The sequence below is a fragment of the Amblyomma mixtum genome, chromosome 3 (assembly GCF_055824585.1).
Source record: "Amblyomma mixtum isolate Tamu chromosome 3, ASM5582458v1, whole genome shotgun sequence".
Taxonomy (NCBI): domain Eukaryota; kingdom Metazoa; phylum Arthropoda; class Arachnida; order Ixodida; family Ixodidae; genus Amblyomma; species Amblyomma mixtum.
Window position 1 is genome coordinate 200509323 of NC_143014.1, and position 16384 is coordinate 200525706.

At 48.6% G+C, this 16384-nt stretch overlaps 1 pseudogene; it reads left to right on the forward strand.

The window, feature by feature from the left end:
- Nucleotides 1-1064: 1064 nt before the first annotated feature.
- On the forward strand, nucleotides 1065-15381 carry LOC149353285 (uncharacterized; annotated as a pseudogene).
- The last annotated feature ends 1003 nt before the right edge of the window (nucleotides 15382-16384 follow it).

A 16384-nucleotide genomic window follows, 5' to 3' on the forward strand; every position in this document is an offset into this window, starting at 1 on the left:
TGTGTTGTGTGTGTGATGCAGCAGTTGAAGATAAAGTTATGAGAGGCTGTTGCGTTTCTGGTTGCTCTGCCCACACTAGAAAAGAACAGCGGCTATTTCACTTTGTTCAGGAATAGCAGGTCAAGCGAGACGGCTGGAAAGTAACAAGTAAATCTAAATCATACGAGGTAAGGCAGGCAAAATGTCTGCATTACAGAACAATTTTTGCTGGGGGCGGAGGCATAATGCACAATTTTAACTTTGTGTCCTCGTAATTTGAAACTAGCAACGCCGTCAAAGGCGACTTCTCGCACTTGATTACATAGCATACGAGAAGATGTCTGGATGGTAGTCTGGCAAATATGCAGCTGCAGCTCAAAGTAATTCTGACTGTTGGAAAACTAATGAAATTTAGAGTATTCGGATCAACAGATTTCAGTGGAATATATGCTACGCCCATTGTTAGAACGACTCTTCATAAGGCGCCGAATTTCTTGGCAGTTTAACAGTGAAAGATGATATACTTAAGCGTAACTAACTCCGATTTCATTAGACCATCTCTGATACCACCCTGCCTGTCTAGGCAGAACACCAAATTTGCAGAATTCCACGCAGTAGCGGCAGTTTTCGAAACAGGCCGCCGCCTCCTTGCGCTGACCCATTATGCCGCCGTCGAGAGCGGTGCTTTCACGCTGAAAGCGGTGCTTTCACGCTGAAAGCGGTGCTGGCCATCGAGGCACCCTATAGTTTTAGGGAGAGTTTTTAGGGCAAAAGAGCTACTTCAAGCAAAGCTGAAAAATCCGAGGTATCTCGGAAGCCTCAACCTTTGACGGGCCAGCGGCGGAGGCCTTGCGCAGCTGCTCTGTCAACGCGCGATGCGGCGAAGCCGGGACCCTAACCCCGCGCCACCGTTACTTTCACTCTAAAAGAGAGATTTCTCAAAATACACTGTATGTCTACTTTACAGCATTCCGTACAATACAGATAATGTGCGTCGACGCACCAGAGGTGTTGTTTATCTCAAACGGCGCAGCTGACATTTTCAGTACATCGATCATCAATGCATAATTCATGTTCAATCCTGGATGATGCACTACGTTCACGCAATACAGAAGGAGCAGTCTATGCACCGTAAGCGCACGCTATTTAATGCATGCACGATGTATCACAGTCGTACATAATTGCAAAAAAAAATAGTATATTTATGTAAACGCATGAACACAAAAAATTCAGTTAACATACAGTTTCGTGATCGGTTCCCACGATGTGCCGACTCTTTGCGGACCAAACCCGATAACTGCTTCGTCAACAGCAGTGACAATCACAGGTCATGATCCACGATACCGAAATGAGCTGTGGCTCCTGAGGAAGCGAGCGCAGCTAGCGGTTTCCGTTGTATCCGTGCGGGTCTCGCTGCACTTTTCGCAGTTTCGAAGGTCACAAGCACAAAACCAACCACCATAGCTGTCGCAGCACCGACATCAATAACACATGAAGGAACATGACGCCCCAAAGTGTCTATGACCGGCGCCGCAAAGCAGGTGACAGTGCCCGAGATAACACGACTGACTGAGTTCACGAAACACGCGGTTGCAACGGCCGCGAGCGCCAGAATTCAAAAGGAATAGAGAGAGAGAGAGAGATGGAGAGAGAAAGAGAGAAGAGAGAAAGAGAGACCTTTCTTAACCTTCCTTGCGGCTAGATTTTGTTCTTTACTACAGACACTAGCGCCAATTCCTCCTTCAGCTACGTTCACAACGGATGATGTACGAAGTTATGGTTTCAGCGGACTCCAGGGACGGGATAGAAGAGGCTGGCACTTTCCTCCCGTTACCCGCTACAGCCCACGTGACCTGGCGCGACTGCGGCAGCACCCGCTCATGCATAACCTCCTTAAAGGGCCACTGCCCAGGGTCCGGACATTTTTGAAAAACAAGCCCACTGCATAGATGAGGCATCGAAGATAACCTCTGCAAAATACTAGAGCCATGCGCGCCCCGAAAAGCTGCGAAAATTCAAATCAAAGCCCGTTCGTTCTTTCCTTCCTTCAAAAACGGGCCCGGCCCACTACTCTGCACCCCGCTGACGTCAAGGGGGGCTACTTTCGCTAAAGGTACTCCATTGGTGCATCGTTCTGACTGACGGGAGAAGGTTGGGCGTAGCCTTGGCGTCGCGTCGTCTGCACAAGGCTTTCCGCAGCGCCTTCTGTTCTGGCTCATGCCTACAAACCCGCATGAAGGAACAAAAAAAAACTGCGGAGGGAGCGTGCGGCGACAGCCTTGAACCCTAGCCATAAAAAGTAAAAAAATAGTAAAACTGAGGGAGTTGGTTCGCCCCCCCCCCCCCCCCCGCCATGATCACGTCACGAGACGCTCTGCGTGCGCGCTCCCTTCTCAGTTTCTTTTCTTCTATGCGAGCCCCCCAAAACAAGGTTTTAATTAGTAGTGCAGCAGAGCCTTTCCCTCGCTCGCCCACTTGACCGCTCCGCACACACACCGCTTATCTTTCGTGCATCTTGCGTACGCCTTGACTCCAATGAATGACATATGCTTTGGAGCGGAGAAAAGACACAAACACACAGAACACAAACACGCATGGAGAAAAGCAAACGGGCGGTTGCCGGGTCCGCGCTTCGCCGTGTGTTTCGAACACAACCGACTTCCGCCCCTCCGCTCGTAAAACGGTGGGGAGGCCTAAAAGAAAATGAAAAGGTGGCTCGTTAACTGGGAATGACAAACAGATGTATGAAAGGATGCGCTCGCTAACAAGTCTAGGTGGTCGAGCCGATCGCGCCTCTCGATCGTTCAGTGTGCGGAGAAAATGCAAAAACCAAGAAAAGAATTCTATTGAAGGCGGGGCCATGACGTCGCCCTGTGACGCACTCCACAGACACTACGCCTCCGGCTTACACCGGAGAAGGAAGGGGTGATTTTGCCTTGCCGAGCCTACTCGACGAGGAGCGGGAGAGAAGAATTTCGAGGAGGGAATGGAAGGAGAGGAGGCTCGCTCAAAGAGAGGTAGAGAGTGTCTGCTGCGCTGGGGTGGGCACGGGCCCTTTAAGTGTATCCGTACATAAATGTTTTCCACCACCACCATCATCCGCCGCGGCCACGGTGTAAGAATAAGTCGAACGCCTCTACAGCGAAACGACCTGCATAACGAAGGATTTCGTTTGTCCCGGCCGAATTCCTATCTTTCATATGTATTGTGAATGCCTCTACAGCGAAGACCATTGCAACGAATTTGCCTGTACAACGAAGAAATTTAGGCGCCCCTGCCGGCTGATTTGTTGCTTTACAACGAAAACACGTAGCGGCACCTCCATTGTCCTCCGCTGCTGCGACAAAGCCACGGTGCACACGGGGAGCACGCTCGATATGGCAGCAAAAACGCGCGGGAAAATCCGAACTCCGCAGTCGCCATGGCAACCGCCACACCAACCAAAGAAAAAAATGGTGCAGTGGCCCGGGCGGCCGAACATTTTGACGAGCAGCACTAGCGTTGCCTTCCGGGAAAAAAGCAAAACTTGGCACAGCGATCTCCGCGCTCTCTCTCGGCGGCGGCGCTAAGTATAAAGAGTTCCAATGAGGTGTAGAAAACAAAGCTGTAGCCGCGGAAACCACCACTGGAGAACTCTATGCGCAACAACCTCAAAAACGCCGACGAAGCCGTCGGCTGCAGCGGGCTGTATTGCACCGATTGACGAGGTCATCTTCAGCTAGCGCTTCCCGACACATTTGTTCTCCCTGCATTTGAGCGTGTGCATGAGTTTGCAACCGAGCTGAGCACACGTGGTTTTAGCCATTTTGTCTTCGTTGCTCGGCGCGTTTGAAGCAGCGTTTGTTGCACCGTCTCGGGATTAACGCAATGAATCCAAGCAGTTCAGGAACATCGAAGCGCCGACAGTTCTCCCTTGACGAGAAGTTGCAAAATTGGCAGTGATGCCGCGGGTGGCCGTAAAAATAAAGACGTTGCAGACGAATATGGGATCAGTGCATCGACGCTGTCAACATTCCTTAAAGACAAGGACAGAATACAAGCGCAAGTGTCACAACGTGAGACAGATCCGTCACAGAAGCGGATTCGAGCAGCCACTTTCCATGATGTTGACGCCGCCGTTTACACGTGGTTCGCAGACGTACGCGCGAAAAGGGTTCCAGTCAGCGGGCCTTTGCTCTGCGAGAAAGCGAAGGAGTTTGCTACAGCGTTCGGTGTTGAAGATACGTTTAAGGCAACGTGCGGATGGCTGCGGAGTTTCAAACAACGCCATGGCATCGTATTCAAAACTGTATCGGGAGAAGAAGCCGACGCGCCGCGCGATCTTGCCAACTGGCGTGAGTCGGAGCTGCTTAAGGGGCTGCAGGAGCACAGACCAGAAGATATATTTAACGCAGACGAAACTGCCCTTTTTTATGAGCTGCTTCCTGAGAAAACACTCTGCGAGAAGACAGATCGTTTCAAAGGTGGCAAGAAGTCAAAGCAACGCTTGACCGCGCTGATTTGTTGTAACGGTGCAGGTACGGAGAAGCTGAAGCCGCTTGTGGTAGGACGGTCTGCGAAACCACGGCGCTTCAAAGGCGTGCGTTGCCTTCCGGCTGAGTATGTGGCCAACAAAGAGGTCTGGATGACGGCGGAGTTGTTCCAAGCCTGGCTTTTGCAAATGGAGAAAATGATGCGGCTGCAGAACCGCAAGATTGCCCTTGTTGTCGACAACTGTGCACACGCACAACAAGATCCCGGTGCTAGAGCAGGTGGATGTAATTTTCGTGCCACCAAACTGCACCTCCCTGTTGCAGCCGCTAGATCAAGGAATAATACGGTCGACCAAGGCGCACTACCGCACAAGACTGCTGCAGCGAATTTTGTTAAACCTGGAGCACAAGGTTGAGCTACCAACTAGGGTAAACGTTCGCCAAGCCATTGAAATGATTACGAGTGCTTGGTGGAGCGTCCCGCCAGACGTCGTGCGTAATTGCTGGTCGAAGGCTGGATTTGCTACAGCTCAGGACAGCGCTAGCGACGCACCTGACGAGCGTGCCGATGACAGCGACTGTTCCTGCCCTGCTGCACAGCTCCAGGAATCGCTCAACTCGTACGCCGCTTCCTGCAACACAGCAGTGAGTGTGGCGGCTGACGAATACGTCGCGGTTGACGATGACGTGATGACCTGCTCTGAAGTGACGACTGAAGACATCGTCGAAGCAGTCAAGGATGGGAAGGAAGCGGAGGCCGACAAAGATAGCAGTGATGAAGAGCCTGCAGACGAAACAAAACTTTTGACGACAAGAGAGGCCATAGCGGCATTCGATGCTCTGCAGCTGTACCTTGCATTGCTCCCGAGTTTTGCCGCGGAGCATTCCGTGAACCTTGATGTGATAAGATCGGCTGCGGTTGCACATTCCATCGGACGAAGTGTCCAGAAGAAAATTACCGACTTCTTAAGTATCTCTTGAATTCAAGTTAAATAAAGGTATTCTTTTGCTGGACGTGCTTAGGCTTGGTCTATCGCGTGCGTTACTGTGCGCGACCTTTACAACGAAGTGACCTGTATAACGAAGGACTTTGGAGGTCCCGAGCGCTTCGTTATAAAGGCGTTCGACTTATAATTAGGTGTTGACATTGCGCCCGGCGGCGCGACCAAATCTTGTTCGCTGCTCCTTGAGCTTCTCTCGAACGCGGATTGCCCCGCACTATGGGGCTTGAAATGAAAATATGTATTATTAAAGCTAGTAGGTAAGTAGCTGTCATGAAAAGTAGGGCATTGTGGAATTACAATAGGTACGAAGTGGTAAGAGGGATTTGGAAAGGGGTGATGGTTTCTTGTTTGACTTTCAGCAATGCGGTCCTGTGCATGAGACCAGATGGTCAAGCAAGGTTAGAAATCAAACAACGCGGCGTAGGGAGGCTTGCTTTGGGAGCACATGACAATACACCAACTCAGGGGGCACACGGTGATGTGGGATGGGTGTCGTTCGAGAGCTGAGAACACGGTGTTAGAAGTACTTTAGGTGATACGACGACGCCCCCGGAGGCGAGACACATTTGTCCCTACTTCCCTCGTCCGCCTCTAGATGGCGTTAGCGTGACTCGGGCCGCCCGTGCCCGTTGCCGAGCCTGTTTCACGTTCCGTCTTACGGGTGATCCAGTGAACTCTGGCGCTGCGGCGTTCATTTACGCTCCTTAAACGGACAGTATTGACGTTGTACGGCACTGTTATCGTCGCTGAACGCTTTTGTTTGCATTGCAAGCGAATATAGGCGGTTTTAAACGCGAAATCGGCGTTGATCGCGATGTGCCGAACTGCGGAGTGTGGTGCTGTTGGGGCGGCGCATTGTGATTTGATATGTTCAGTTTTTACCATTTTAATTTATTTTTCACTTGCCCAATGCCTCCAACTCAGTTTCATGAGAGTGGATAACACATATCTATATTTTTAATGCTTCAAGCTGGTACTTGTGTAAACTGCAAACAAGCTGCAGATGCGATTCCGCAACACAAAGAAAATGAGGCAAGTGGCAGAGTTTGCGATACACATGATTTATTTTGACGAATGCCAGTGAACAGCAAAGTAATCATCAGCGATGCTAGCAGTTCTTGACAAGTAACAAAGACGGCAGTGACCTAAATTTAAACGAAATATCGACAGCAACGGCAGAAAAAGACAACACACATGGAAGCTCTGAACTCTAAACGTAGTTCTGTACATATTTAGCCATAGTCCTATACACAGTATCATCTGCTGACAACCCATTACGTTGTTCCATAAAAAGGCAGCATGCCACTTATGCCAGCTTTGATAGTTTGCGAAGGTTTTGGCTTTTGTTGGGCTCATTTTTCTTGAGCTGTTTGCAGTACTGGCGCATTCGCAATCCGACGTAGTAGTGCAACACTTGTGCCATTATATCTCTTTTATGTTCTGGACACGGAAAAGAGAAATTGAAGTTTTCTAGCGCGTAGTCAATGGTGATGTCATACACTTCTTTGTCATCAGCGTGCTTCTGAAATATTTCTTCTGTCTGCTTCACAAAGTAGAAGAGCGCGGAGTGAGGATGTTTAAGCCCTCCACGGGTTTTGCACATTACGAGAGCTGCTTCAGGCTTTCTTGCCACATTATCTGTTGCTACTAGCCCGAGTCTACACTGTGAACAGCACGTGTTTTTCAGTAGCTTCCTGGACAGAAAGCCTGTCACATAGTAAACAATGCAATCTGTCACACTGGTCGCCATGGAGACATTTTCAAACACAGCCTCGCATTCAATTTCGTTCTCCACATAGCCATCAAGTTTTGCCTTAAGCTCTTCCAATCGAGACTGACTAGGCGCATCTTCTAAAAATGCAGCTGTCAGATCTGAAAGACTCAGCAGACGCGGTTCCTCTTTAGCCTCCAACTGGCAGTTCCCGTACTTAGGCGGTTTCATAAGACTGTAAATAGACAGCATGCTGTAAAGCTGCAGAAAAGTTGGCAGACAGGGGTGTTCATTTTGGCCACCTGCATGACGGATGACGCCAAAAAATTTTTCCAGAACATCTTGATTAAATTTTGCTGTCAGGACGTACTTAAAGTCGCATTTTTCCAAAAGGTGTTTTGAAAGCTGCATTGTGGAAAGTATGGTCACTCGCAACCCTTCAGCAGTTGAGTCTGATAAAAAGTTGTGGCGATCAATTTTTCCAGCCTTGACATCCTTCTCCCACTCATTCAGCCACTGTAAAGAAGACTCCAGCACTTTAAAGTCCTCGCCACCCAACCTCAGCCCTTCGTTTGGATGTCTGCGATTTAGTGCATCAAACAAATTATTAATTCTGACTGTGAACTCAACTGTGCTTTCTACATTTCGGAGTCCCTCTATTCCTCTCTTGGAATAAAACTGCAAGCCGTTTGCAACGCTCATACTAAAAAGCTGAGTAGCCAGCTTTACTCTCATCTTTTCTGTATTAGTTGGATTCAAATGAGAAAACGACAGTTTTGGACATACCCTGAGTCGGCCTTCAGCTTTCATGTCCGCCACAAAGAGCTTATCATAATGCGACCAAAACACTCGGCTCCCATTGATGCTAAACATTTTGTACTGCAACAGGCGATTCCGTACACATTTGATGAGATGTGGTGCGTCCGAAAAAACAAAAACATCACGGTCGTCACATGCAGGGTTCAAAAAGCTATTTCTAGCGCCTTCTAGAACTCCTGTTACACCGAAATGCTTCCACATTGACCGGTTGGTTGCAGCACCATCACACACAATTCCATCGACAAGTGCACCAGCATCTTCAAGTAGAAGGATAGCCTTCATTATAAGTTGTGCCAGTATTGTCCCTTTCGTTGGTCCGCGGCTTGCAAAGACTGCAATAGGTTGGCAATAATTTTCCCCAAAAGAACGGAACGCGAAGACTAGTCCATGGTCTGCCAATTGGTTGGGTGCTTGTACCTCGTCTCCGAAGTCCGCATGACCAATGTAGGTCATTGTTCTCGCATTAACTTTCATTTCCTTGCGGACATGAATCTCATCAAATATCAGAATTCCATGCCGCTTAAAACTATCCTTTGTCGCCAGCTTTCTTTTGAAGGCAGAGAGGAAACGGGTGTCAAAGCCACAATTAACACGCACCATAGATAAGTACTTCCTTATAGTTGATGTGCAAGGAAGTGGTAAGATGTTGTTGTCTCTTAGGAAAGAGTACCCTGATGGACTGCGTATATGCAAGAGAAGACAGAGTAAAAGCCATTCTTCGGTATAGCGTCTGCTCTTTTTGTTGGTGCATCTGGCAGCTGCTATGCATTCTTTAATAGCTGCTGTCTGCCCTTCTGGAAGCCTCAAATGCCGTAGCTTGTCATCTAGGGCCTCATCAGAAATGGACGATAACTTTTTTTGAGTGTCCTTGAGTTGAGTCGTCAGTGCCTTCACTCTCTTTGTCAGACGGCTAACCGATTTCTTCAAAGCATACTGAGCCCTTCTGAAGAGAGCACCATCGCCCTTTTTAGCAGTAGTCATGCGCACGTATCGTACGGACTTATTTCCTGTACTTTTGCTCAGCATGCGCTTGTAGTGTATTCCGTTGTTTCTAGGCACTTGCAGCGCGGGCATGCAGTCTCGGTACCCTTTACAAAGAAAGCACAGTTATTGTGCCGCCACCGGCTGGTGATGTCAACAAAGGCAGTAGCTGGGCGAACATTTGTGTACTGCTTGACTCCTGGTCCACCAACACACAAGCGCATCTGGTGCACATGCAGCAACAGCTTTTCAATATCAGCAGTGCATGCTATATCGCAAGGAACTTCAAGAGACTGAAGAGTCACACGCTTACCTAGCAAGGCAACAGTTACAACAAGGTCCGAGTCGATGCTGATTGCTTTCCTTACTATTATATGGCTAGGAGGAGCACCCATATAGCTATACCTGCCATCAGGTTCAACAGCATCGGGCAGTACCACTGCGGCTCGAGAAATCTGCACCTCACAGAACACAATCGCCCGCACCCCATCGATGTCAGTCTTATGGCATGCCCACGCATCAGTTGGCAAAGTTATGCACCCAGGATTGTGAAAAACTTCATCAAAAGGCCCTCTCCTGAGTTCAGCATCCGGACTAGTCGAACTCGAGCAGCTTTCAGGCGCACTTCCATTGTCCACACTGGATGATTGCAGGGATTCGCTTGAAGTTCCGCCGTCGTTGGGTGCCTGTGTGCCCAATGGGCCGTCGTCTGCAGCACGATGCCGCTTGGGAGCGGCGGGGTTCTGACGATCCATAGGCTCTTTTCTTCGTTTTGTCTTCTTCGACAAGTAATCCGGGCATCCGGGAAAAATCGTCGGAATGGCGTCACCAGCCAAAGTAGCTATTCGTGGCGCACTTGCTAACACTTGACCGTTGAAATGAGCCTCCCATGTTTTAGTGACGAAGCTCGGTTCAAAGTGCTTCTCGCACACGTGGTCAGTCGGCTGCAGCAAGCGGTCCTTGCGCGGTATGGCGTGTCGCCACGCTTTAAGGCGGTCCTCATCCTTTGGAGCTGCAAACAGGGACACCTTCTCAGAGCACGTCTTGTAACCGGAGTTACATCGAGGAACGAAGCACTTTCTCCCCATGTCGTCACTTTTTCATGACTGTGCGACTGTGCGCAATGGTCGGTGAGAATAATCGCTTCTCCGAGCAATGATTCTCGTCAAGAGCGCGAGAGCGACGGCGAATGTCAAGCACAGCACAAGAGCTAGCTAGCACGTGGAGTGAGCACCACGCGCGGAGATAGCGCTAGAATAGTGCGGCGATGGGACACGGTAGACCCGACCGGCCCGACACACAGTGGCGCCCTCTCTCGGCATTTTCGGAAGTTCGTCCGAATGTTCTCCGCGGCGGTTGCACGGCGGAGGCGCGCCGTCGTATCACCTCCGTGGCTGAGAAGGTAGCAATAAGCTAGAATTTCAGGAGTGATTGAGAGAAATAGGGGAAAAGCAGTGGGCTAGGAAAGTTTTCAGTTACTTGTACATGAGGAATGTCGACACAAAATGGAGAAAGCGAACTAGAAAACTGACAAGCAAATATATGGGCAGTAGTGGGAGGGGGGGGATAAGAATTATCGGTTAAGAAAAAGGTTAAATAAACAGAGAGGGCTCTGTGGACAACAGGGATGCTGACGAAATTGGCACTGGGAGCATACAGAATAAAGCATGAAATTACCAAAGAAAATATCTACGATAATTGTCGGGGAAGCTCTTTGTTTTTCGAGGCCAGGACGGGAGTTTTGCGGGCTGACATATCGAGATGTACACTCTATGCGGTGCGTGTGGAGAGGAGGAGGAAACGGCTGAACACTTGATGCCTTTCTGTAAAGGGCTTCACCCTACAGTTGAAAGCCGTCCGTCCGTCCATCCGTCCATCCGTCCATCCGTCCATCCGTCCGTCCGTCCGTCCGTCCGTCCGTCCGTCCGTCCGTCCGTCCATCCGTCCATCCGTCCATCCGTCCATCCGTCCATCCATCCATCCATCCATCCATCCATCCATCCATCCATCCATCCATCCATCCATCCATCCATCCATCCATCCATCCATCCATCCATCCATCCATCCATCCATCCATCCATCCATGCCACCTGTGCGCAGTTTATTTTGAGGGCTCCATGATGGATCGGCGTCTTTTTTTTTTTCACAGGCTGTCTCCGAGAGCAGTGCGGCAACGGCGGGTGCGGACCGCTTGCTTGCCTGCTTGGCACACGTGGCTGCAGACTGTCGTTTTCCAGGAGGCATTCTTGATTTTGCCTGTTTTGTCAGACATTTGGGACATCGGGAAAAATACTGGGCACAGCATTCGCCAGCAGCACCGGTTTCTTGGGTACATTTTAAAGGGCCTTGCCATTGAACTCGGCGTAGTGCGATTTTATATCGTATGCTCTGAAAAGTGCTTCGCGCAGGAGTGATCGCTGGGTTGCAATATTCTATCTGCTCTGGGCATTGCCTGGAGCCAAAGTTCTAGGCGAGCAGGCTCTGACGGAGCTTTAAAAAGTGACACTTGGTCCGGACAACTCTGGTAGGCCGACCTGCCCTTGGGTACGAAGCACGTCTTACCCATAATCGTGTCTAGTCGGCTCCTGGCCCCGGCTGGACTTCTCAGGTATGCTACAGCAGCAACCAACACATCGCAGTACCATGTGCATAGGCAGCAACGACCGCCCACGGCGTCGGCCCGTGCCCACGTGCGTTTGCACAACGATCACTGCGGCTGGTCCCAAACCGCGACACAAAAAGCTAGTTCTAGCAAACTTTGTTCGTGCACGGTGCCTACCACAACGTGAAAGCCGAGAACCTAACAGTCCACCCCTTGTGATACACTCTGGCAGCGCAAACACAGCCTTAAACGGCACCGAAAGTGCAAACCGTTTAGCCGCGTCCACCGCTCCGCGAGCGGATGACTGACGATGATGATTAATCTGCTGGCTATCCCTTTAGATCAGAAGATCGACGGCACAAAACCGGATCAAGCCAAAATGCCAAAATATAGTCATAATTGAACAGTGTTTTTCATGTTTTACTGTCGTCTCATAAAATAAACACAAAACTCTGTATAACTTAAAATGACTTTCAGTTGCTTGTGTCTTGCTTTTGTGTCTCTTCAAACAGTATTATGAAGTTTTCACTGAAATTTAAAAAGTGCATTATGCATTTATGTATTATTTTGTACAGCAGTTATTTGTGCTAATTTGTTCAAGTTATTTGTGTAACGTCCGATTATGTGTGATTTGTTGTTTGTGTGTGCACCTGTATATGCAATACGTTTCTGTACAGGTGTCAAATGTTGCGTTTTTTTTATCTTTTGTGACTACCGCTGGGAGGCACGATTTATTATTTTGGTTCTAAGATGCTTGTTGTATCTGTACCGCTGTGAGCTGTGTAGGGTCAGAGGCCTCGTCAGGCACCATTAGCCTTTAGCTTCTGTCCCTGCATCAGACTGTTTCGTCTGATGCTGAAATAAAGTCTGAATGAGCACTAATATTAAAAAAAAAACTGCGAATACGTCTTCGCGCCACATTTTAGGCACCCTGAGCCCTTATTAAGGAGGACGGACGGACGGACGGACGGACGGACGGACGGACGGACGGACCCTTTAAATCGGGCGGTGGCTCAAGCCACCCAGCCATTACTCGTGAAATTTCACTCTTGTCTTGATTTTAGCCACCAATACGATAACCTTCTCTAGATTATTTCTACCCGCTTAAAATCTATTTTTCCTTCACTGTCCTTAAACCACAATGCTTTAAAAAAATCAGCCCCGCTGCTTTCAACTGTATACGGTGAAGCCCTTTAATGGCATATACAGTAACTCTAATGGCCACTGCTCCGCAGCGCCCCAGCGCCGCGGCGGTCGGCGCATATACTAGAGGGCGAACAAGATCTGTGCGCGTTCTCCGCCGCGGCGGGAGGTCATTGTCAACACCTAAAATATTCTTGCACCGTGACCGCGGCTCACGCAAAGCCGCTACGAGAGGGATGGTGAGAGTGGGGAAGGCTCGCGCCACCGCCTCTTCGCACTTGTTCCCTCTCCATTACCTTATCCACCCTGCGTAACCATAACCACATGCGTAACCGTATCCACCCTGCCTTATAATTACTGATACACAAGCGTAGCTGACACTCATGCGGATTTTTTTTGTCTTTACGCAGCATAATTTCCCTCCGGATGAGGGCGACCGATGGGAAACTTGCGTAGTCACCTTTCATTCCAGAAGCCATTCGGAAGGCCTCGATTGCCTGACGTTTTTTCATGTCTTTTGCCCTTGCTTGGATTACGGTCTTTTTAAATGATAATGTTTCAGACAGTGGTTGGCCAACATCTCTGGCCCCAACAGGGAGCGACAATTTCTTCTGTGCTCAAGGAGCCGTTCATTTAAGCACCGCGCAGTTTGCCCCACCCAGGACATATCACATGAAAAAGCTATTTTGTACACAACCCCTGTTGAGCAGTTGACGAAAGGTGAAACATCGCGAATCCCACATCCCATTTCCTCAACTGTTGGTTCTATCGGATTAACTTTTTGTGCAGACACCTTTAAACTTGTGGGGAGCAGAAAGGGCAACCTTGGCGCCAAGCCCCTGGCCAATTTTGTTCAGCCTGCGCGAGATGCCTTGAACTTAAGGCAGGGCCGCAAAAGGCTCCTTTTGTCGACTCGTCTTTCCAAGTGAAAGCTGTTTTTTTTTAAATTCCTCAGACAAGTCTCGGCGTCATTTTCGCTATCAGCACAGTGGTCACGTGGCTTATTTCGCATCATCGGCACATGCCGCTCGTCCCCGCTGCTCTTCCTTTCGTCGCACCTGTTGTTTCACTCAACGCTTCCACTTCGCCCTAACCCATCCCATTTCTTTGCTGCCCTGGTTCACGTGGTTTCCGTTTGCCTACATCTTCGCAGTCATTTGTGGGTGCATATGGGTAGAAGCGCTTCATCGCTGGCGTAAGAGGATATCAGTAACTGGGTGTTGTACAGCCGTCAAGTTGCACTAGAGAGCGGCTGTGCTGTTCCCAGTTTCCAAGAAAATAAGAGGCATTACTTAGACAGCGACCCTCACGTTTTTTTTGCGATTGTTGCATAAACACATTTATAGCATGCAAGTGTACTGATACAGAAGTTTGCATTATGAATTGTGATTTTCAAAGAGCACAGGCAACAATGCTCCTGAGTTATTTGAAGTTGTTGTTCCTTCGGATATCACAAAGTAATTCCTTTCGTGCAAGAAAATACGAGACACCAGATCAACTCTTCTTACCTGATGTTTAAAGCAGATCTTAATTGAATGCAGTCACTGCAGCGGTCCTGCGTCTGAAAAAAAAAAAATGAAATTCAAGGTGAACGGCGAGAAGCGGCCATGAAGTTTTAATAGTAATACCATTGGCGCAATTGTGACAGTTGTTGCACGCAGCAAGATAGGAATGGCGATATCATGCCGTGGCACCCGTTGATAGTTCCTTCTCGGCATACAAGGTTGAATCACGTGTCGCTACCGCTGAAGCATCGGCTGCTGCGGCTACAGTATACCCTGCGGTATATTTTTTTTTCAGAATTGGGGGTTTGAAATTGGTCGTTTGTTTTTCTCAGTTGGACAAATATCTTTTCTTTTTTTTCAGAAATGGTCCAGAATTCCGCTTTATTTTTTCGTTATCCTTGGATGCAAAAAAATAATCAAGAGCATCAGCTCTCTTGTAAGACATAAAATTCTGTCCCATAGAAGCTATAAAAGCTAAGCTAGTGCAATGATTATTGGAATGTTCACGAACGCATATATGTTGGCTTTTCTATGCTCATTCTAGATATACCGGGGCTCTACATTCACCACCACTGCAACAGCTTTAGAGAAGCGTAAAAAGCAAGCGAGGGATAGCATATTTTCACGCGGCTTTGACGACAGCCACGGGCAAGCTGGCGGCGGAAGCACTCAAACGAATTTGTTACTAGGCGAACTTGTGCCCACAAAAAAGAAAGAGAAAAATTCGGCGGCAGCGATAGCGATAGTGCCCTTTCTGAGTACTCTGTTCATGTTTCTGTCTTTGCGGTGTTCTGATAATGTTGAACCGACTCGCTCAAGATTCCACATTTTTCAGCAGGAAGGGCATTCGGTGGTCTTCGAAGATCAGAATGCCCTTCGCTTTCGGCCGCGCGGCATTTAAAGCCGACGGTGAACTTTCGGATAAGGATACTGCAACACCAACGAGAATCTCGAACACGGTAGTAACTGATGCGCGTGGTCACCATATTGCTGGGGCCATTTGGTTGCATCTTGCGTAACGAAGTGATCCGGCGGCGATGAATCAAAGAAGACGGAAAAACAAACAACAAAACTTCGCAGCGGTGCGGCAAAGTGATGTCAACATGTGTTTTGTGGTCCTGCAGGATCATGCAGGACCACATCCGGATCGAAAGCCTTGGCTTGAGTGAAAAGACACTAACTGGGATTGATAAAAAAAAATGGTGCGGTCAGGCCACAATTGACTGTGGAGGCTTTTCTGCGATGGTTTTTTAACGGTTGGTGGTATCCTTATAGCAGGTCAGGTCAGCTGTACCTAGTGATAGAAAATAGTTCGAGAAGCCGTTTTCGGGTAGGAAACGGGCTTAAGTGGAGGCATCGGGTACAGTGGAGTTTCACCCCAGGACAAAGTGACGATGTGTGCACAACGATCGGCAGCCGTGGCTAGTGCTTCGTTTTCCCTCGTATATGGTCGCGCAGTTCTCGGTATTAGTAACCAGTTGTGGTTGTCAACAAACAGGGCAAACACATAAAGGTCTCGATCTCGATAAACAAAAAAGATCTCGATAAAAACTGCCGAGCGAAATACAGTGAAATGGGCTTTCAGCTGAACTGCATTTTGTATTTTTGCAACGAGCCCCTCAGCACTAAATTTTCGTGCACATACGCAGGACAACGCACTTGTTTTGCAACTTTGGTATTTTTTTTTCTGAACGTTATTCAGTTAAACTCAGTTAAACTTTACTGTAAACAATTTTTCCAAGTAGCCCGTGTTATGGCGGGCCGATGAAAAGTCATATTGCTCACGAATTTCGCGTGCACTTTAAAGGAAAAGTTAAAAAATGATGCGTCTTGAGCAAAGAAACCGAACTAAAAAACACGAAAAACTCTTACTGGCAAATTCTTGGTTCATGACGCGTACTTATACAAGGCCTCGCTAAATAACTGGTAGGTGATTCTCTACGGTTTTAGTTCTTTGGGGGCATATTTCAAAGCAAAACCCGCAGACATTTTCGTTGGCAACAATTTAAAGTTGTTCGAGTCGCGTATGGCAGCTAAATGGTATACCAATTCTCAGTTTGCGTAGGAAAACAAAGCGATGGTGTGTTCAACTATAACGGCCGCATTTTTTGTGTTCGCTGTTCGACAACAATCGGACTGCTTTCCAGCCAACTGACCTGATTTTCCAG